The sequence below is a fragment of the Leucoraja erinacea genome, chromosome 1 (assembly GCF_028641065.1).
Source record: "Leucoraja erinacea ecotype New England chromosome 1, Leri_hhj_1, whole genome shotgun sequence".
NCBI classification, from domain to species: Eukaryota; Metazoa; Chordata; class Chondrichthyes; order Rajiformes; family Rajidae; genus Leucoraja; species Leucoraja erinaceus.
In genome coordinates, this window is record NC_073377.1 from 28,327,062 (window position 1) to 28,350,557 (window position 23,496).

The window sequence follows — 23,496 nt, forward strand, 5'->3', positions numbered from 1 at the left end:
AAACAGTCCATTGGAGAAAAGCCAATTTAAAAGGGATGAGAACAGATCTGGTCTAGGTAATTTGGAAATCAAAGCTTGGCAGGAAAAAAAATGTAATTGAACAATATTCTCATGGGGGAAAATGGTGGGGAAATTAAAGACAGAACTCCCTGGATGACCAAAGAGATAGAGTAAAATAAAGCAGAAAACAGAGCACATGACAGATTCCAGGTTGGTAACGCAAATAAGAACCAGGCTGATTACAGAAAGTTCAGAGGGGAAGTGAAAAGGGAAATATGAAAGTCAAAGAAAGAGCATGAGAAAAGACTGGCAGCAGACATAAAAGGAAATTCAAAACTATTCTACATGTATGTGAATGGGGAAAAGGTTGTGGGAGGAGAGGTGAGGCAAATCCGAGACTGAAAAGGAAATGTACTCATGGAGGCAGCGGGAACAGTGGAGGTACTAATTGAATTGCTAACATTAGGAAGAATATGCTGTCCACGTAAGCTATATGCTATCAAAGTAAGGGAAGATTTTGGATGGGCTAAAAATTAATGGGGGGGGTGGGGGGGGGGGGCGGGGAAGGAAAAGGCAGGCGACATTTAAAGTGGATAATTCACCTGGTCCAGATGGGATGCAAACTAGGATATTAAGAGAAAATGATGAATAGGCTTTATCCATTATTTTCCAAACATCACAGGATCAGGGGTGAAGTCGGAGCACTGGAAAGTTACAAACTTTAAACTCTGCTCAAAAATAAATGACAGAATAAAGTTTGACTGAAGGGCAATCATTTTAAGCTTGGCAGTGGAAAAAGTTCTAGGTATGATAATTGGGCAGAAATAATCTTCACTTGGATAGATGCGACTTGATTATCAAAAGTGAATAAGGAGATAGAGTATTAAAGGCAAATTATGCCTTCCAATCTTGATTGTGTTTTTTGGTTAAGTAACAAAGAGTTCTTTAGGTAGGTGCAGAATATTGCATTTGCAACAGGATATTTGATAAGGTGCCACATTATCGGCCTGTCATCAAGATTTGACCATGCAGCTAAAAAGGGACTGTGACAAAGTGGATCAAAAGTTGGCTAAGTAACAGGAGACGGAGAATAGCAACAAATGTGTGGCTGCTTTTCATACTGGAGGGTTGTAAATTGGAGTTCCCTGGGGAACAGTACCAAAGTCATTGTTTTTGACTTGATACACACTAATGATCTGGATTTGTGTGACTACAGAATCAAATTTGCAGATAACAGAACTTGGAGCTATAATGAATTTCACAGAGAATCGCACAATGAGCAGTAGGTGCATAATAGCATTTACTGCAATGCAACCTATAATATTACCATGTGGTAGAAAGGCAGATTTAAATTTTGTTTTTATCTTTGGATCAGTCAGATGGGATAAATGTTCATTTGTACTGGATCAAAGAGTATCAAATGAAATAGTTTGGACAATTAAATTTGAGTTGGCATTATCAAACACACATTAAATTGATTTTTTTTTTGAAGTACTGGATTAACTCGGTGGGTCAGGCAGCATCTCTGGAAAGCGTGGATACAGGCAATGTTTCGGGTAGAGATCTTTTTTCCAACTGAAAGGTCCTAACACAAAACATTGCCTTTCCAGGTTCTCCACAGATGCTGCCTGACCCACTGAGCAACTTCAGCACTTTCTCTCTTTTTTTTGGTAAACCAGCATCTGAGGTTCCTCGTTTGTACACAGAGTTAATAATTTCATTCAGAGAGGTCATGCAAAAGACGACTTTACATTATTGCTGTTCAGGAATCAATTTACAATTAAATGGGGCGGATTAATGAGAATTGTATACTTTGCTCCTCATTTGATAATGCCATCGCACAAATGAAAGTAATACTTCGAAGAATGAACAATTAAAATAAAAGTTAGTTATCAAAGTGTTTTTCACCTAGTTTTACTGTTTCTTCAGTGCATGAAAATATAAATACCTCACAATATAACCCCTTCTTGGTAATTTGTCAAAAAACGGATTAGATTAGACTGTCAAAATAAAATTCTGAAACCGTACTATTGACATCGAATCAAATATCTGAGATACTGCTATTTGCTCGCAGAGATCTTTAGATTTCATCATGAAGAGGCTAAAATGATAATTTCAGCAGGCAAAGATCTGGTAACGGAGTATAGCATCATAAAGTGATAGTGTGAAAACAGGTCCTTCAGCCCAAATTGCCCAGACCGGCCAACATGTCCCAGTTACACTAGTCCCACCTGCCTGCGTTTGGTTCATACCCCTCCAAATCTGTCCTATCCATATACCTGTCGAACTGTTTCTTAAAACGTTGGGATAGTCCCAGCCTCAACTAACTCTGGCAGCTTGTTCCATACATCCACCACCCTATGTGTGAAAAAGTGATCCCTCAGATTTAGAAGGATGAGAGGGAATCTTATTGAAGCATGAGATTAAGGATTTGGACACGCTAGAGGCAGGAAACATGTTCCTGATGTTGGGGGAGTCCAGAACCAGGGGCCATAGTTTAAGAATAAGTGGTAAGCCATTTAGAATGGAGACGATGAAAAACTTTTCACCCAGAGAGTAGTGAATTTGCAGAATTCTGCCTCAGAAGGCAGTGGAGGCCAATTCTCTGGATGCTTTCAAGAAAGAGTTAGATAAAGCTCTTAAAGATAGTGGAGTCAAATCTGAGGAAGGACATTATTGCCATAGAGGGAGTGCAGAGAAGGTTCACCAGACTGATTCCTGGGATGTCAGGACTGTCTTATGAAGAAAGACTGGATAGACTTGGTTTATACTCTCTAGAATTTAGGAGATTGAGAGGGGATCTTATAGAAACTTACCAAATTCTTAAGGGGTTGGACAGGCTAGATGCAGGAAGATTGTTCCCAATGTTGGGGAAGTCCAGGACAAGGGGGTCACAGCTTAAGGATAAGGGGGAAATCCTTTAAAACCGAGATGAGGAGAACTTTTTTCACACAGAGAATGGTGAATCTCTGGAACTCTCTTCCACAGAGGGTAGTTGAGGCCAGTTCATTGGCTATATTTAAGAGGCAGTTAGATGTGGCCCTTGTGGCTAAGGGGATCAGAGGGTATGGAGAGAAGGCAGGTACGGGATAATGTTGGATGATCAGCCATGATCATATTGAATGGCTGTGCAGGCTCGAAGGGCCGAATGGCCTACTCCTGCACCTAATTTCTATGTTTCTATGTCAAGGGATATGGGGTGAAGGCAGGAACAGGGTACTGATTGTAGATGATCAGCCATGATCACAGTGAATGGCAGTGCTGGTTCAAAGGGCCGAATGGCCTACTCCCACACCTAATATCTACTGTGGACATTGGTCATCGACAATTCCACACCCGACTCCTGAAGAGTGTTTCTGATCTGTCAGACAGATGTTTGGGAGTTTTCTTTATTACAGAGAGAATTCTTCTGTCATCAGCTGCAGAGGTCTTTCTTGGCCTGTCAGTCCTTTTGCAATTAGTAAGCTCACCAGTGCTCTCTTTCTTCTTAATGATGTTCCAAACAGTTGATTTTGGTAAGCCCAAGGTCTCTAACAGTTTTATTCTTGTCTCAGTCTCATAATGGCTCGTTTGGCTTTCATTGGCACAACTTTGGTCCTCATGTTGATAAACAGCAATCTCATGTCTATTCCTATTAAAGCTTTTCCCCTTCACCTTAAACCTATGACCTCTAGTCCTTGCCTCCTCTGGGCAAGAGACACTGTGCATCTGATATAGGAAATATATAATGGTCAGGATAGTCACGGCAGGATAATTACAACACCACTGTCCAAGCTGCCTTCTCTTCCCCTAGAAAGCCACAGGAATTTCAGAACATTATTTCCTCCTCGATTCCCTTATTAAAAAGAAAAACAGATAGCTCAGCACTGTAGAATCAACAAACTTTACCAACACACAAAATGCTGGAGTAACTCAGCAGGTCAAGCAGCATCACTGGAGAACATGGATATGTGACATTTCAAGTCGGGACTCTTCTTCATACTCAGTGCTCGTTAGGAAACATCATTTCCCTTTGTCATTACTCAGTGATAATCCAGGAGCTCCCCATCTGGTATAGCATTGTGTGTCAACCTTCACCACACAAAGTCAGAATATTTCAAGACAAAATGTTGTCACAATGTCAATATTTCAGGAGACAACTCTGAGTGGGTTTATCAATACCTGCACCTCAAATTAATGAATATTCTGGCACCATACCATTCCCGAAGGGGTTGCTATGAATTTCGCTGGTGACTATTCCAACCTGCACTAATCTTGTACAAAGGCATTTCCCTGTCACCACTCCACAAAAGCAGGATCCATTGATTTTCATTGCCCTTTGGAGGCCAATATATATCTGACAGAACATCGGCTTCCAGTTCTGTGGGCAGGGAAAGCAAGAACATTTTAAAGGTAAAGAGGGCCCATCACCAGCTCTTCACTTTGATATACGAGTCAGAGCCTCTGGCCAATCATACAGCCGAGGAAGGTTTAAAAAATAAAAAAATAATTTAAAAAAAGTGATTTGAGTAAAGCAGCAGGGTTTCTCTCCAAGCCATTTGACCAGACTCCCACTGGAGACAAGAGAGGAGCCTTATGTAATGTCTGTGGAAATGCATCCCCAAAATAATATTGACGAATGATAAAGCTACAAGAGACATTGCAATATAAATGGTGCCTGTGTAAGTGAGGAAGGCTATAGCTGCAGAACATGTGATGGCTAAAGTTTCATTCTACAATGCTTTTAGCCTGGTAGGACAACCACAAGCCAAATTTATATCGCAACTCACTCTGATTTTGGCTGCCGTATCCTCCTACAAAATTGATTGCAATTTATAAACTAAAGAGAGAATTGGAGACTTCCATCCTAATGTAAATGGTAAAGGAATTCACAAAACACAGAAGAAAATAACTTACAAATTAATTTGGTCCCTCACTCTGGCCGTTACCTCTGACAAATCTTATAGAGTTATGGGTCATTACAGCACAGAAACAGATTCTGTCCATTTGTCCATGACAACTAAATTGCTTAACTTAGTTAGTCCTACTGGCTTGTGCCTGGCCCATGTCTCTCCAAACCTATCCTATCCATGTACATGTCCATGCGTCTTTTGACTGTTGTAATCAGGCTGTCTGAAATAAGTAAACATCAAATTTGAATAGTTACAGTTGTTTATTACATCAATAACATGTTAGATTAGATTAGATTCCTTTCTTGTCATTGAAACCTTTCGGTCTGAAGGAAATGTAATTTCCCTGCAGTGTTACATATAATAAAAAATAACAAAAACACACAATCAACACAAATTTAACATCCACCACAGTGAGTTCACCAAACACCTCCTCACTGTGGTGGAAGGCAAAATCTTAAAGACTCTGCCTCTTCCCTCTTTGTTCTCCCTCTGCGCCGAGGCGATCCAGGCTCCAGATGTTGTCCGAGGGAACATCTCTGGACATAGTGAGGAAGAGCAAGTGCCATGCACACATTGGACTGACCATTCTAGTGAGAAGTGCTAACATTTGTCCAAGCCAGACCCAGAGCCAGCATGTTGCCCCAAGATCACCAGTAGTTCTTCTCTCTGACAATTCTCCTCGTCTCTCTGTACGTTCTCCCTGTGACCGCATGGGTTTACTCCGGGTGCTCTAGTTTCCTCCAAGGTTTACTGGTTCAAGTTTATTGGCTTCTGCAAATTCCTCCAAGAGCAAAAGTGGGATAACAGAGATAGTGCAGGAAAGAACTGCAGATGCTGCTTTAAATCGAAGGTAGACATAAAATGCTGGAGTAACAGTGGAATAGGCACCATAGTGTATGGGTGATCAATGGCCGGCGTGGGCACAGTGGACCAAAGGGCCCGTTTTCACACTGAATCTCTAAAACTAACCGTCATTGGAATGGAGAGATTTCAGAAAAGAGCATAAACTATAGATTAAGGATATTTGGCAGATGTTCGAAATATTAAAGGAAACGGAAAGCTAGTGCAATGTTTTTGAAATGTATTTAGGAGAATGTATTCTATGTGCAGATAAGAAGAATGCATTGCTGAATCTATTGCTAGGGAATGAGGAAGGCCAAGTGGAACAAATTTCTGTGAAAGGATATGTGGGTAAAGCCTGTAAAAAAATAGATTGGATTATTTTGTGTCTTTTTCCATCACCAAAGTAAAACTAGAAGATGGATAACTTTAATGTAATGTACAATTTTGGTCGCCCAATTATAGGAAGGATGTCAACAAAATAGAGAGAGTACAGAGGAGATTTACTAGAATGTTGCCTGGGTTTCAACAACTAAGTTACAGAGATAGGTTGAATAAGTTAGGTCTTTATTCTCTGGAGCCAGAAGGTTAAGGGGGGACCTGATAGAGGTCTTTAAAATGATGAGAGGGATAGACAGAGTTGACGTGGACAAGCTTTTCCCTTTGAGAATAGGGACGATTCAAACAAGAGGACATGACTTCATAATTAAGGGACAGAAGTTTAGGGGTAACATGAGGGGGAACTTCTTTACTCAGAGAATAGTAGCGGTGTGGAATGAGCTTCCAGTGGAAGTGGTGGAGGCAGATTCATTGGTATCATTTAAAAATAAATTGGATAGGCATATGGATGAGAAGGGAATGGAGGGTTATGGTATGAGTGCAGGCAGGTGGGACTAAGGGGAAAAAAAATATGTTCGGCACGGACTTGTAGGACTGAGATGGCCTGTTTCTGTGCTGTAATTGTTATATGGTTATATGGTTATATGGTAATGAGGGGCCAATTAACTCAGATAAAATGGAATTAAATGTTGACAAGAAAACAGTAATGGAACAAGTGATTGTTTGGGAAGAAATGTTTCAGATATTGGTATCCAAGAGGGAAAGTTACAGGAACTGAAGGTGCAGTCAGAATGGAACAGGCCCTTTGGCCCACCTTGTCCATACAGTTAGCATTTGACCCATAGCATTCTAAACCGCTCCTACCCATATATCTGTGTAAATGCCTTTTAAAAGTCGTAATTACATCTACTTCTATAGCATCTTCGGGCAGTTCAATTTAGATATGGGCTACCCTCAGAATGAAAACGTTTCCCCCAAAGTTCTTCATAAATCTCTACCTTCTCTACTTAAGAGTGCTTATGCGAGTGTTCATTGTAATCCATGACCTTGTACACCTCAATAAGGTCACCCTTCAGCTATTTTAACGGCACCCCTTTGCCATGCAAGTCCAAGAGCTGCTCTGCACAACACCGGCTGACGCTTCTAAGGCCGCCTGGGTCAAGACGAGATGGAGAGACCAGTGGAAGTCAGCTGAACCATCTAGGCTGCACCATTACATCAATGACCTCATGGACGTCCCAGGCTAGGACCTGCCCCGAAAGCAGTGAACAACCCTCAACCGCTTGAGGACAGGCGTCGGACGCTATGGAGTAGCGATGAAGAGGTGGGGCCTCGTGGACAACGCCTCCTGCGAGTGTGGGGACCCAACACAGAGAGTGGAGCACATAGTCACCAGTTGCCCCAAACACCGGCCACCGAATGGTGAATGAGGTCTGATTGACCTGGACGATGACACGTTGGCCTGGCTCGCCTCAACGGAGCTGCAGGTCTAAAAGACATACAACAGAAGAAGACCCTTCAGCTATAATGCACCAAAGTAATGTTACCAACTTTCCAACCTCTCCCTCTAACTGAAGCCCATTTCATTTGCACCCATTGCAACATAATGACACCCTCCTGTAGCTGGGTGACTGGAATAAGGTTAAGTAATAGGAGTAGAAATAGGCCATTCGGCCCATCAGACCATCGTCAACTCCGCAATTCAATCACGGTTGATCCATCTCTCGCTCCTAACCCCCTTCTCCCCATAACCCCATACTAATCAAGAATCTATCTATCTCCACCGTAAAGATATCCACGGACTTGGCTTCCACAGCCTTCTGTGGCAAAGAGTTCCACAGATTCACCACCATCTGACTAAATACATTTCTCCTCATCTCCTTCCTAAATGAACTTATTGCACATAGTATTCCAAGTGTGGTCTCAATGACTTGTACAGCTGTATTTTGATGTGCCAAGCCTTTCCCAGTGAAGGAAACCCCTCCTTCACCACACAATCAATCTGACCCGCCACTTTTAGGGAACCATGCCCTTGTATTCTGCATCACTCTCCGGGGATCCATCATTTACAATGCAAGTCTTGCCCAACGTTGACATACCAAAGAGCCACACATCGTCCTCAGTGGTAAAGATTGAGATTAGGGAAGTGCTATTAAAGTAGCCTGGGCGAGTAACTGAAGTGCATTTCGTAGATGAACATTGCAGTCCTCTTGTCCTAATGTTGGAGAAAATAAATTTGTGGTAGAGTCACATTAATTGAGGATGTTTGGTGCTGGATTCAGGCAAGTGAGGAGCGTTCTACTACACTCCAGACTTGTACCATGTTTACGGTGGAAAGACCGAGAGTATTTGGAAGCCAATCATTCACCACACGACACCCAACCTCGATAAAGAGCTGCAATAGCTCTTTGCAGCTTCTATCATTTTGCCAATGAATTAGAGTAGATTGAATGGGTGTTAATTCAGCAAATTTGTTTTGCTTTTTATGAACACTGGTCCCCAGACAATTTTCCACTTTGCAGAGTTGATGCCAGTGCTGCAACGGCGTTGCATCAGCTTCCCCACGTGTGCAGCTCGGTCCAGAGCAAAGGTCTTTGAAACCACAATAATGACAACATGATTCTCAGACAAAAGTGTGGCTGGATCCTGGCCTTTGATCCATTTAATGATAATCTCATTGGAGTAAAACAAATCCCAACATAATCCACAGGAATTAGTTTTTAAATGAACCAGATATCCCATCATGATCTATGGCTATTAGAAATACTGGAAAATAACATACCCAAAGTGTTTAATGCTACATTCAATCCCAACTATACATGGGAAATAATGACTTTACCTGATGTGCTAATGATGTTCACTCTACGATAGCCCTTTCTATTTGATGGTTTTATATTATCTGTTTAAACTATGAAACCTCCATATTTTAATAGTTATGAAATCATTTTATTGAAAAAGAGGACAAATAATATTTTTATTTTCGAGATATTATTTACTGGAAGATATCACAATGTTTGAAACATGGCTTTTTAGGGCATGTGTGGCCTTGCAGGTCCATTAATCTGGATTCAGTCCGGATCTCCAGGTTTGGCTGTGTGGAGTTTATGTTATCCCTGTGACTATGTGGTTTTACTCTGGGTGCTCCAATTTCCTCCCACCTCCCAAAAACGTGGGTGCTTAGTGATCGGTTCAGACTCTGGCTGAGGAGCCTGATTCTGCGCTCAATCTTTCTCCAGCCCAGCTGTGAGCTATGAAAAAAGGCAATATGGCTCCCTTTAGCTCAACTGCAAGTGTATGAAAACTACTTGGTAACTGTTCCAGATGGGTCAAATCAGCTCAGTTCTTTTTGCAAAGTGCATCATCTGAAACCAGTTAGTCACCTCTGGTTTGCGATAGTGCAAGTGCACAGCAGTTGTTCATCATATCATCAAATGCTTCAATCAACCCATCATCACATGATGAATATCAGATACAATGAATGGGCATCGAACAAAGGAAGACCCATCTTCCATGTGCTACTCACCTTAAAGCTGCTCGCTTAATCTGGTACAAATATGAAACAATTCTGAAAACCAGTCAGAGATTTGTAAAGGTTACCCTGGTCTTCCCATTTGTGGCGATAGGCATTTTCAGTTAATCGAATATGATCAATAAAATATGATTAAGTTACTCACCAGGAGGGGTTACGGAGGCAAACACACAGAGGTTTCACAGAACAGGTAGTGTGTCCTGCAATGAAGAGATAGACAGTGTGTTAATTAGTAAAGAGCCAAAGATTCAACAACACAATACAATCAGTTTTATCCGTCATTTGCACATAAAGTGCAAGTGAAATGAATTTGTCAGCAGCGGTACAATGATAAAGAACACCCAATACACAATAAAAATGTAACACAAACATCCACCACAGCATTCATCACTGTGGTGGAAGGCACAAAATTTGGCCAGACCTCTTCCATTTTCCCGTGGCCTGGACCTCAACACTCCGCAGCCGTTGTTGCGGGCGTCCGGATGTGCAGACAGGTAAAAGCCCAAGTTCTTTTGAGTTTGAGATGTAGTTTAGTTTATTGTCACATGTGGTACAGTGAAAAGCTTTCATCATGTGCTAAGCAGTCAGCGAATAGACAATATGTGACAATCGAGCCATCCACAGTGTACAAATACATGGTAAAGGGAATAATGTTTAGTGCAATGTAAAGTCCGATCAAACCTAGTCTGAGAGTCTCCAATGAAGTAGATAGTAATTCGGGACAGCTCTCTAGTTGTTGGTAGGATGGTTCAGTTGCTATTCTCTTCTGAATTCATTCCATATCAAAGTGCATCAACACTATTTTGTTTAGTTTGTTCTATTTCCCCCCCATGATTTCATGATGCTTCTCACCACAAGTGAGGAGAGAGGGAACATTTTAATAGAAATCCAAGGGGCAATTTTTGTTTTTACACAAAGGGTGTTGGGCATATAAAACAAGCTGCTGGAGGAGGTAATTGAGGTATGTACTTTCACAACGTTTAAGCAACATTTAGATAGGTACATGGAAAGGATAGGATTAGAGGGATATGGGTCAAATGCAGGCAAGTGGGACTAGTGCAAATGACAGATATTGGTCAGCATGGGCAAGTTGGGCCAAAGGGCCCATTTCTATGCTGTATGATGTCATAACCATACTAGAGGATGTGATCTTTCAGATTTCCATTGAGCCCTTGAAGTGGCCAATTGGCCATTGAATGTTATTGGCAGAAATAATTTGCTTTTCAATTATTTTTCCATTCATCCTGTAAAGAGTTGACACGTGTGAGGGAGGAACTCCAGATGCTGGTTTAAATCGAAGGTAGGCACAAAATGCTGGAATAACTCAGCAGGACAGGCAGCATCTCTGGAGAGAAGGAATGGGTGACGCTTCTTCAGACAGCGTTACTCCAGCATTGTGTGTCTACCCAAGAGTTGACACATGGTGCCTTAATCGGTTTTATTCATATTTTGCCCCAGAAAATTGAGAGACAGTTCCTCGGAATGTATCAATCTTAGTCCACCTTCAGCTTGTCCAAGTTATCATTTTTGATAATGAGCCAGCAGCAACATTTCAAAGTCTCTCACACAATGTCTACATAAATAAACTTCTCCACAGATTAAAAAGGTGGGAGGTTACAGATATGCTCAATTTTGGACAACTGTTCTGAGATGGCTTGCTTCAGATCCATCATCATCCTGGTAATAAATCAGCAGAATCAAACATGAAATCGGTTGCTGCAAATATTTCAATACCTTTATCTATATTACTAAAAGTAAGATCTTGACCGCTTTTGACTCGCTGTGATGCGATTTCTGAGAGAACGCAGCCACTTACGGCCGTCATTTTTGGCCTCGACCAGACTGGAATGGAGGATTTTTCCCATTGATGAAAATTCAGAGATATATTAATGTTTTTTTTAATTTTTGCATTCTCTCTGGCAGCAGGGTCTATAAAACCCGGAAATGTCGTGGCTCACCATGTCTCTGCCAGACGGAGGAAGCGAGAGCGTCACGGCTCTGAGCTGCGAATAACACTGAACGTACGTCTACTCCACAGTGAGTCCCCGAGATGTGGTTTTCAGCAAATGTGTTTTGTTGGCTTGCAAAGTGTTTTTGTCCAATTGGCTTGGCTTTTAAAGGGCTTGCTTGCAAGCGTGAATAAACATTTTATTAGATCAAGGCTGTTTAATTTCAAAATTGGCGCTCATTCTGTGATTTTCCGTAGTTGCAAGATGGCGTTGATGATGTCATTTCCGGTTAGCTGGTGCTGAGTGCGTAATTTCTAGTTCGTGGCAACAAGCAAGAGGGTGACGTCAAGATGGCGGCAAGTGCAGGCACCGTTGAATAATTCAAGAGAGCTGACTGCTCTGTCTATGGTGAGTGTGTTTGTTGGATGTTATTTAAAGCACATTTTTGCTTCAGCAGCAGCAGCCTCTACAGGAGGCTTTAAACATTCCTTTTACACTCCGTAAATTCAACATGTTCTGAAGTTACTTGACATTTTAGTTGTGCGTGTGGGTGTGTACACGAGTGTGAGTGAATGAGTGCATGTGTGTGAGAATGAGTCTGTGCGTGAATGAGTCTGCGTGTGTGTGTCTGTGTGAATGAGTGTGCGTGAGTGTCTGTGTGAATGAGTGTGCGTGAGTGTCTGTGTGAATGAGTGTGCGTGAGTGTGTCTGCCTGCCAGTGTGCGAGTGAATGAATCTGCGCGTGTGTGTGAGGTGGAGGGTGTGTGATCAACAAATAATACGAACTAGCGCAACAGAAACCCCCACCCCCACTGGCCAGCAATATTGGATTTGGTGGAGAGGTGGAATATATTGTGTCAGGTGACCAGCCCTCCCATGTGATGCTGGGACCCAATGGGTCCCACTTAGCCTTGTAAGAACTAGAGGAAAGAATGTGACAAGACTATTCATTTGTATATTTAATGTTAATTGATACCATAGATTCCTCAATTAAGGTGAATTTGCATGCTTGCAAGACTTCATATTTCAGGAGAATGGTTTACTCAGTGATAATTAAGTTAGCTGCAGGTCATGCCAAGCCTAACAAATAGTCTGTAATTAGAAGAGTAACTAGTAGAAAAACAAACATCTGCCATGGTATATTTTGTAAATACAATATTAAATACTGGTCCAGATATGCAGGCACTAAGCAATAGTTTCTATGCTCATGGGCCTGAACACACATTGCAATTACATTTCTGAAGGAGCAAATATATATTATTCCAAGATGGACTATTTAATAAAAAATTAGTGGTCAGATATTGTACAAATTTTGTATGCCAAACACTTCTGCTCCCACTGAATTGAGGAGTAGGAACAAGAGGCTAACAAAGAGTTGATAGAAATAAAAGGCAAATAAGATGAGGCTATACCAAAAATTGTGGCAACATTGAATTTGTGGCCCATTTTGCATGATCCACCAACAGCAGTTTGAGTTGCCCAAGATGACACTGGCCACATGAACTATAAATAAGGGGAAATAAAAAACACTTAAAAGATTAAAGGTTTAAAATTCTTGACACATCCTTTGCAAATACATTGAACATTGAAAAAGCTGAACTGTAAACCAAATATTCATGATAAAGGAAAACCAAGCTATCATCCCACATTTGTGGTTGCCTTTTCGCCTATACAGGTGAAAGGTTGTGCTGATAATGATGGCACAATTTGGATATGGAAAGGAGTATAGTGTGTTGTAATCATCTAGATTGTGACAATTCAAATAAAGCAGAGAAATCTCACCCAGTTAACCATGTGTATCAGTGTGTGTATTCATTAGTTAACAGCAAACACAAGTAACAGCAATGCTTTCAAACTGACAAAAGTTTGATGTTATTAATTTGGGGAAAATCTAATATCTTAGCAATTTGATTGGAAATTTTTAAACATAATCATACAAAATTAGTACACAGTTTTGTTAAAATATTTCTTTATTATCCTCTCCCAAAGCACGTTTCAAGGTTTCCTGTTGCACTCTCTTGTGCAAGTGCAAATTCAGATACATCATTCAAAGAAATCCTGATCCTTTCATGCCTCAGTGAAGTGGATACGTTGAGAATGTGGACAGAAAGAGCTCATACCCGCAATACATTCCAATACCTCTGACATTCGATTTGTCAAGGTAACCCGACCCACTCCACCCCTAAAGACGTCAGAAAGAAATTGTACAAAGGCAAGCTGAAGAAATGGCAACATCGACAAACAGGGTTTCAGAAATTATTGAAGCCAAAGCTGGTCCCTAATCAAGTACAATGGGTGAGTGAGTGTGAGTGTGAGTGGTTTGATGTTATATTTTATGTTATTGACGTTTTAAACTTTACAAAAATCACCTTTTCACTTGACCTGCACGTCAGCCGTGTTCAACGTCACAATGGGATCCCATTTGACGTCACAATGGTATCCTGCATATTATTTCCATTTTTTTTTTTAAATCGCGATTTAAAAAAACTCAGTTTTAATCAAATTCGTCCATTTTCATTAACAGCCAACATTGTTGGGTATTAATGGTGGAGTAGCGAGATGGATTCAACAGTGGCTGAATGGGAGATGCCAGACAGTAATGGTGGATGGCCGTTTGTCAGGTTGGAGGCCAGTGACTGGTGGGGTGCCACAGGGATCTGTGTTGGGTCCACTGTTGTTTGTCATGTACATCAATGATCTGGATGATGGTGTGGTAAATTGGATTAGTAAGTATGCAGATGATACTAAGATAGGAGGGGTTGTGGATAATGAAGTAGATTTTCAAAGTCTACAGAGAGATTTATGCCAGTTGGAAGAGTGGGCTGAAAGATGACAGATGGAGTTTAATGCTGATAAGTGTGAGGTGCTACATTTTGGCAGGCCAAATCAAAATAGGACGTACATGGTAAATGGTAGGGAATTGAAGAATGCAGGTGAACAGAGGGATCTAGGAATAACTGTGCACAGTTCCCTGAAAGTGGAATCTCATGTAGATAGGGTGGTAAAGAAAGCTTTTGGTGTGCTAGCCTTTATAAATCAGAGCATTGAGTATAGAAGTTGGGATGTAATGTTAAAATTGTACAAGGCATTGGTGAGGCCAATTTTGGAGTATGGTGTACAATTTTGGTCGCCTAATTATAGGAAGGATGTCAACAAAATAGAGAGAGTACAGAGGGGATTTACTAGAATGTTGCCTGGGTTTCAGCAACTAAGTTACAGAGAAAGGTTGAACAAGTTAGGGCTTTAGTCTTTGGAGCGCAGAAGGTTAAGGGGGGACTTGATAGAGGTCTTTAAAATGATGAGAGGGATAGACAGAGTTGACGTGGATAAGCTTTTCCCACTGAGAGTAGGGAAGATTCAAACAAGGGGACATGACTTGAGAATTAAGGGACAGAAGTTTAGGGGTAACATGAGGGGGAACTTCTTTACTCAGAGAGTGGTGGCTGTGTGGAATGAGCTTCCAGTGAAGGTGGTGGAGGCAGGTTCGATTTTATCATTTAAAAATAAATTGGATAGTTATATGGACGGGAAAGGAATGGAGGGTTACGGTCTGAGCGCAGGTATATGGGACTAGGGGAGAATAAGTGTTCGGCACAGACTAGAAATGCCGAGATGGCCCGTTTCCGTGCTGTAATTGTTATATGGTTATTGTGTTTAGGTTTTTGTAAACAAAAAATGCAATTGTCATTCGATTTTTTAAAAATTATTTTAAAAAATATATATAAACAAAAACAATTTTCATTGGGGTGGGAGTGCTGAGGGATAGAGGGAGAGGAGGGGAAAGTGAGAGAGGCGAGGAGGGAGAATGGGGGGGCGATAGCAGAGGGGGGGGTGATAGAGGGAGAGGAGGGCAGTGGGGAGGTGTGGAGGGAAAGTGGAGGAGGGATTGCTGGGGATGAGTGGGAATGAGGAAGATGGGGTAGGAAGAGGGATGGTGAGGCGCAGCTGTGGGATGGTTGTCATGACTCGCGTCACAACAAGAACCCCTCTGCACCTGTGCAGTTTGGGACCATGGGTCCGCGGTGGAATATTTCCTTGGGGGAATGTGGCCCAATGTGGGTCCACACCTGGTCTAGTAGAAACATAACATTAAGGGATTGGACAGGCTCGATGCGGGAAAAATGTTCCCGATGTTGGGGGGGGTCCAGAACCAAGGGTCACAGTTTAAGAATAAGGAGTAGGTAGACCATTTGGGAGGAAAAACATTTTCACCCAGTAAGTTGTGAATCTGTGGAATTCTCTGCCACAGAGGGCAGGGAAGGCCAATTCACTGGGTGTTTAAAACAGAATTAGATACAGCTCAAGAGTTAGATAACGGTATCAAGGGATATGGGGAGAAAGCAGGAGTGGGTGACTGCTTTTGGATGGTCAGCCATGATCATATTGAATGAACACATTTATTGGCCAAGTATGTACACAAGGAATTTGCCTTGGTGCTCCACTCACAAGTAACAACATTACATACAGTAAACAATTAAGAATGACACATAAAACATTAATAATAAAACATTACAGTTTAAACATGTGAATGAAATAAAATACCAGTGCTAAATGAGGCTACAAACTTTTGGTTATTGAGTAGAGCTACTACTTGTGGGGGGGGGGGGGGGGGGGGGGGGGGGGGGGGGGGGGGGGGGGGGGGGGGGGGACAGTTTTTATGTATGCCGGAGTTACCTTCCAGAGGGAAGCGCTTCAAAGAGTTTGTGGCCAGGGTGAGAAGGGTCAGAGACGATCTTCCTGACCCTTGCAGTGTACAGTTCATCAAGGGTGAGGGTGGGGGGGGGGGGGGGGGGGGGGGGGTCGGTTGCAGCCAACAACATTCTCAGATGATACAATTCACTGCAGCCTCCGGATGTCGGGATTGGTGGCCGAGCCAAACCAGGCCATGATGGAGAAGGAGAGGGCAGACTCTATGATGGCAGTATAGAATTGGACCATCATTGAACGGCTCGAAGGGCCTACTCCTGCACCAATTTTTTTATGTTTCTATAAGATCATTGTTAACCTTTTATCTCAGTGCTTTCCTGTATGAATGCATTTATTCGCTTACTATTCATTTAATTCCACAAATAGGGGGAAGCCAGGATGTCAACAGACAGCTGCTGCAACTGAGGTTACCTGGGACATTTCCCCTTGGTGTTTAGAAGGCAGGTGTTTTATTTGCCCCAAGTACTCTCCCATGGTCATACCATATGTGACTTGCAAGACCATGTGAACAGCAGTAGTTTGGCTATAAAAATTACAGGTGAACAGCAAATTTCCTCTGCACCTCCAGCTAGTCATTCCAACACCATTAGACAAAAGGGTCAAACCCCCACAATTCAGTCAGGAATGGAATTCCGCATGGTTCCTCTGTAATTGGAGCTCACCAACAAATGTGCCAGCCATCATGGGATCAACTATTGTTTTAATTTGTCGCCCAAACACCAAATTATTACAGAATTTGTGAATCACCAAAATTGGGTCACCCATGGCCAGTGCCTCATGAAGCTTTTAATTTAGTTTATTGTCATGTGCACTGAGGTACAGCAAGAAGCTTTTGTTGCCTGCTAACCAGTCAGCAGAAAGACAATGCATGATTACAATTGAGCCATTCAGTGTATAGATACATAGATTTAGTGCAAGAGAAAGTCCAGTAAAGTCTGATTTAAGATAGTACGAGGGTCTTTTCTTCACATTTAAAAATGTGCGCATTATTTAGCAGAGCTTCTCATTTATGTATTCATTGTCATAGTATTCTCACGGTGTGAAATGTCAGAAAATGGCACAGTTGTTTTTGTTAATTGCTGAGCATTGGATGGCGAGTCAGTCCATAGTTTTTGATACTCTTCCAATGTTTGCAATTAAAAGATGGTTAAGCTTTTGACACCACATTTCCCATCTCTCTGAATTATAATGGTCATAATGTGCATAAAAGTGACTTTTGCTAACACAAATATGACTGGATGAAGGAACTATTAACAGGTCCATTCAACTGAGGATTTTTTTTAAATATTTAATATGCCGCTGCCAGATTGTTATTGCTGGCTTTTATACACGTTGATATACAAACTAGAAATCTACTTGGCTTCTCAAGGACGCATTCATCCTCCAACATCGGACTTATGTGATTCTGCCATCTGGAGGACTATCAGTGTTCCAACTAACGTACAAAACAAGGCTTGAATGTTACAGAACCTTGCAGCTCCCCATGGATTACTTATCTTTGAACTATCCCTTGGGATTGAGGACAACTTACTTCTACTTTGGTTTTGTGGTTTTCTGAGACGGTTATTGAGGTCAACGTGAGAACCACTGATTTTTCTGGTAGGGTGGGTGGGTGGTGCATATTCTAGCTTATGATGAGGTATATTCCTTTTGACTCTCATGCGGGTCTTCTGTGTTATCTCGAGGTTGTCAGTGGCATTTCCAATGCTCCCTCTTCACTTTGTGTGGATAGAGACCAGAATTCCCAGGACCAATTGGAGATATTATGTTCCTTCAAGATGGCTTCTAGCACACATTGCCTTGCAATATTCTGTTTTAACTCCAGTAGGTACTTGACCAGCTGCAAGTCAACATGATAGGAGGTCAGATCATAAAATAAAGCCACAATGATTCAATAACATTTAGTTGTAGCCAGACAGCGTAGAAACAGGCTCTTCAGCCTAACTTGCCCACATCGACCAACATGTCCCATCTACACTAGTCCCACTTGCCTGGGTTTTGGCCCATATCCGTCTAAACAGATCCTTTCCATGTACCCGTCTAAATGTTTCTTGAATTAACAACGAGTCTCTCTTCCAATCAACTGACATGGTGCTGGCTCCTTGCACCCTCCAAACAAATCCCAAGTCCAGTCAATTCCAGGGTTAGAATGCATCATTCCTAGATTTGTTGAACTTGCCAAGCCAATATAGGAGCTCCTGAATCATGACAGAGGCAAAGTGCACGAGAAAAGGGCAGACAAAGGCACCGCATCAGTTAACTTGAAATTGCCATTTGTACAGGATGAAAGTTAAATACCCCTGGACACTACTCAACTATTCTCCATAGAGCAAAGAACCTCGCTCAGTGCAGACTAGAAGCAAATTATGTTGTATCCTATCAGGGAGTATAGACCTACACGATCTGCAAATGGCATCGTTTGACTACCTTCATACACAGTCTACATACATTACCATGCTGAAATGAGTGGTTCTACATACCCTCTACATGTCGCACAATCTCCTGCCGTTACAATTAGTTCATCTGACTCAGCTGAATCCTTGTTATTATGCCAAGGCACATTTAGTTCCCTGCCTTGACAAACATTCCCTCAATTGTTGCCATGCATGGATAGACCAGGTTTGGGGGGGGGGGGGGGGGGGGGGGGGGGGGGGGGGGGGGCCAAATGTGGGCAGGTGGGACTATGTGTTGGGGGGGGGGGGGGGTTGGCAAGTCGAAGAGCTGTTTCCATGCTGTATATCACTCTAAATGCAGCCAAAGAACCCCAACCAAAATCTCAAGTCCCTTTCCCTGACATCAACCCACAGTGAATAGGAACTCAGTGACTGAGATTACCTACTCGCAGAGACACAATCCACAATGTAGCCCTCATTCATTCAACGTATGCCGGTAGCAGTAGTCCACTCTGTTGCTCAGTTAACCAGAGGCCAACAAATTGATGGCACTTCTGTGATTAACACAATATAGTTATCACTATGTTAAAAGAGTAGTTTTATTTTTATTTTTAATCAAATAATTAATTGAACAATATTGGTAATTTGGGCTGAATGCAACTATTTTCAACTTTACCAGGCTTGAGATTTCCTTAATGGCCAATGAATTAATCATTTATTTTCATCTGCAAGCAGAGACTTTAATTTTGGTTGCAGAGAGGAAAATTATTGTCCCAACACTTGAAAGTAGTTTCACAACTGCGTACTTTGATGGCTAATCTATTTAAGTGCTTAATATAATATTTGATGGCAGGCTGGCATTTGCAATGAATGTGCTAATTACCTTTCTTTGGTACCTATAATAATTGCTATCATTCTTAACTTCTGACCTTGCAGAGCTGTTTGGTGCCTTCAGAAAATGGTCAGCACAGCAGATTTATGAAGAACTTACCTCATGGCTTGCCACCCGGGCACTTGGTCTACTCAGCAATCGTGCAACTGATCAACTTGCAGCCAGTTTATTCTATCATCTGAAGGATCTTGGCGATAAACTCCTATCAAACTAATCACCCCCTTAACTTTAAATTTAAAAAGTGTCCATAACTTCTGCAAATGGACAAAGACAAATAAAAAGGGATTGGTATTTGATGGACCGAAAAGCCTGTTTCGGTGCTATGCAACTTGATTTGTAGATTGCAAATGTACTTTAGATGTGGTAGGCAGTTACAATATTTTATCTCCTTCTCTGCTGTTCCCAAGAGAGTCTCGGTCTCAAACAATGTAAAAGCAGCTCCAAACTAACCATAGAATTCCACAATCGTGAAAGGTTGTAACTGAATTTGATTAAGTTAAATTGGAGAAGTAGACCAATGTTAGGTACTAACAGGATCAATGGATTCTGTCCAGGTACATGGTAACTTTTGAAATGCAATGTTACATTAAATTCACAATGAGTTATTTAATACCATTCAATGGCAATAGCTCCTCTTCTGGAAAGTGTCTCTTTGTCTTTCTCACAATGGCTTTATTGAAGTAAACCTTGCCTTATCATTTTCCTCAAAAGCGATATCAATATTTTAAACCTACATCTCCAAAAATTGGGAAACCACTGGCCAGGCTACCTTTCTTCCAAAGAACATCGAGAAAGGAGACAAACAAGTTTTTAAGAAACATTAGTTGGATCAACTTTAATCAACACAAAGCTAAAATTACAATGTTCCCAACCGTTTACATCTTGCCATGATTCCATTTGCCACAAGGGATCCTTCCCCAATTTTTATTTATGGATATTAAACGATATCTTGGAAATAAGACTTAATAAAATTAAATTTGTGCTTGGTCAAATGCACGCAAGTGGATTTTTAAAGTATGCTCCGATATGTATTTTCTATTCAGAAGGGAATCTCAAGTGAAGAATGCATAATGAGGGGTCAAGGCACATGATATGAATGTCATTAGGCAACAAAAAGGATTTAATCTTTCAAGCCTTGTGTTATTTTAACGGTTTGGGAATGCACTAATAAGGACCATTAATCAAGTTCTGTGGATTGTATTCTGGTCTCTGCAATAAGTACTGCCTATTTTTTTATCATAACTTGCATGCTCATCCTAAATCATAATACTCTACAACCCGTCTTTCAAAATAGTGCGGAGAAAGTATCATGGTAAGATGCTTCAGTATTTGCATTGTTGAAAGGATTAAAACCCGCAGAAGATTAGGATTCTGGATAATTACAAGAGGAAAACGAAAATTCTCACAACATCAGCTGCAACTAATGGACAAAATGATTGTCCTTGAACGCAAAATACAAGACATTCATTTCACTCTGCAAGTTTTGGCACCAATCAGCCTCAGTACATAAACTATAATCTGAGCTACAGCCACAGTAATCTCTCACTTGCACAAAAATATTTGGCGACATATTCTGTGCAGGAATCCACCTTGCAACTTATTTTTGGAGCACTTCCACTCCAAGCTACCCTTTTCCAGCCGTGGACACAGGTTTCTTCAGTTCCCCACCGACACATCCAGTGGAAACCTCAGCCTTTCCCACTTCTCACAGCAACCTTCTTGTTAGCATTCATGTTGTAACCAGCTGCAAAGTAATTGCGCTTATGAACTGCTCAAGTACTGCACGTCACATAGCGGGCAGGATTTCAGATAAACCTTACCAAGAATCATACGAGATCAAATTCAATATAATTCCCTTCGTATAAAGTATACCAGATAATCGGAGACACATCAAAAGCATGCATAAACACATATGGCACAAATAATTTACAGACAATATTTTCCTTTGGCACACAGTTAAACCTGTTCGCCTGATAGATATTTGAAGGAGGATTTTTCTGCAAGCACTGATAGTCGCGCAATATTGCTCTATTCTACTGAAGGCTCTGCTTTAAAATTGAAATATCCATGCCTCAATTTCTTACCCCGAGGGTTTTTGTTGCAGTTTTCTGGCTTTAAATGAATGTTGTGACCCCCGTAAACAACAGATTTTTCTTCCAAACACCTGCCTGCAAGGACGATCGCAGTGATTTGATGAGGCAGAGTGACTCATATCATGCCATCCCATTTTGAGTTATAGCTCTCGTTAAAACTGCAGCACAGAATAAATTACCTGATAGACTTTTCCACGAAACAATTGAGTAAATGGGCTGTCATTCATGTTAAAAGGTAACAGTGCAGCGTGGTGTAGCAAAGCTTCCGTCTTTTACTGGAAAATTAAGACAGCTTGGAGCAGCAAAGAGACAGTCAGTTGCTCAAGTCTCTCCATCTCAAATGCACTGAATCTCAGTTTCAACACTTAACCTTCAGTCCACCCACTCCTGACTCCAAAGCATCATGTTTGGAGAAATAAAGAAAACAGGATATTCTAAAAACTGTTGGCAGCTGAATTAAAAAAAAAATCCCCTTCAGCACACATTTTTTTATTTGCTCACTTGAAACTGACTAACGGTTGTTCCCCTGCAAATAAACATCGTTGGAAGATTAGCAATTAGCAGCTAGCAGTGATAAGCTAAAGCACTCCCCTGATCTGAAGGTTTTTGGAAGTAATGGAGCACTAGCAGAGAGCAAAGAGAAGAAAAAGCAAGAGGATTTCCGTTAAATCTAATCAATCAGGAATGCATAATAGCTTCCATGCAGAACTGCTGACACTGGGTCACCAGCTTCTGTGACCCCTAAACACAAGACCAGCACTACAGAAAAAGATGAGAGAATCCGAGCTAATTGTCTAGCAGTGCAGTGCTTTCTTCACTTTCACCCAGCAATACAACTCCAACCACACCCGCACATTTCATGACAATCCAGTGAAACATCTTTCATCTTCTTTATTTTAATTATTTTTCATCATCCCCTTCCCATTAAGCTCAGACTGTCCTGCCAGCAAGTGTTGCAACAAATAATTTAAAAGAAGAAATATCTGAATAAAAGCATTTCTAAGCCAACATTGTATTTTAAATATAATTCATTGAGCACATAAAAGAAAAAATATGTAATGCAGCTTATTCAAGCTTGCTGTCATCTTGTGATTTTTTTTTACTTACTGAAAACGCTCTCACAGTAGCACCTCGCAGCATAAGACAAAGTTGCCAGTGTTGCCAGAATATTTCTACTTTGCCACCAGCTGCTCTGCACTGGATGCAGATTAAAGCACTTTTAAACTCCAGAGCCTCACCATGTGACCAGGCAATCATTTGTGATGGGCAGAATAAATTATCAGACGAGCCGTGCACCCCCTAGCCAATGTTTGGGGAAGTGTAGCTTTGTATTTAAAAAAAAAAACTCACCAGTGTCTGCCAAACCTCCTAGAGCTCAGCCTCCAGCCAAACGCACAGGAGATAAAATATCTTCTCTTCATCTACACATAGCGCAAATATGTATCTGCTCTTGAATAATAGGGGGAGGTGTGGAACATAGAGGATTTTTTTTTTAATAGAGGGGTGTTGGAGGTCTTGAGGTGGTGGAAATCTAAACGGTTGGGGAAGTCTTAAATTTATTTCTTTTTGTGTGTGCTTTTTTTCTCCCCTTTTAACCCTCTGATTGGAAAGCAAGCTTGAAGGCAGTTTCTAAAGCACGGCAGCTAAACACACAGTACACATTAACAAATCAATACAAACAAAGGTCCTGGAGTCTCTGCATAAAACATGAAGCTCTTTATCCTAATTGAGCTCTGATCCTGCCACCTCATTCAGAACGCACTATCTGCTGTCTCAGCTGACAAGTGTGGGGTGATTATGTATATGCGTACACATTTATATATTTATGTACATGCCAGAAATATGGAAATGATATCTATTTT

The 23,496-nt window shown here is 41.3% G+C and overlaps 1 protein-coding gene across 5 annotated transcripts in view; it reads right to left on the minus strand.

The window, feature by feature from the left end:
* The window catches only part of LOC129695282 (ciliary neurotrophic factor receptor subunit alpha-like), a 309,100-nt gene extending 286,212 nt beyond the window's left edge, over window positions 1-22,888 (minus strand). The window contains exons 1-3 of one of the 5 annotated variants that reach the window (XM_055632108.1): window positions 22,742-22,870; window positions 17,788-18,096; window positions 9,746-9,800 (exon numbers count right to left, since the gene is read on the minus strand). The gene's annotated coding sequence lies outside the window, so the exon portion shown is untranslated. Of the gene's footprint in view, window positions 1-9,745; window positions 9,801-17,787; window positions 18,097-21,625; window positions 21,649-21,813; window positions 22,226-22,741 lie in introns of those variants that run through there. The other 4 variants (XM_055632115.1, XM_055632089.1, XM_055632098.1 and 1 more) reach the window with 4 other exon arrangements.
* Between the last annotated feature and the right edge of the window lie 608 nt (window positions 22,889-23,496).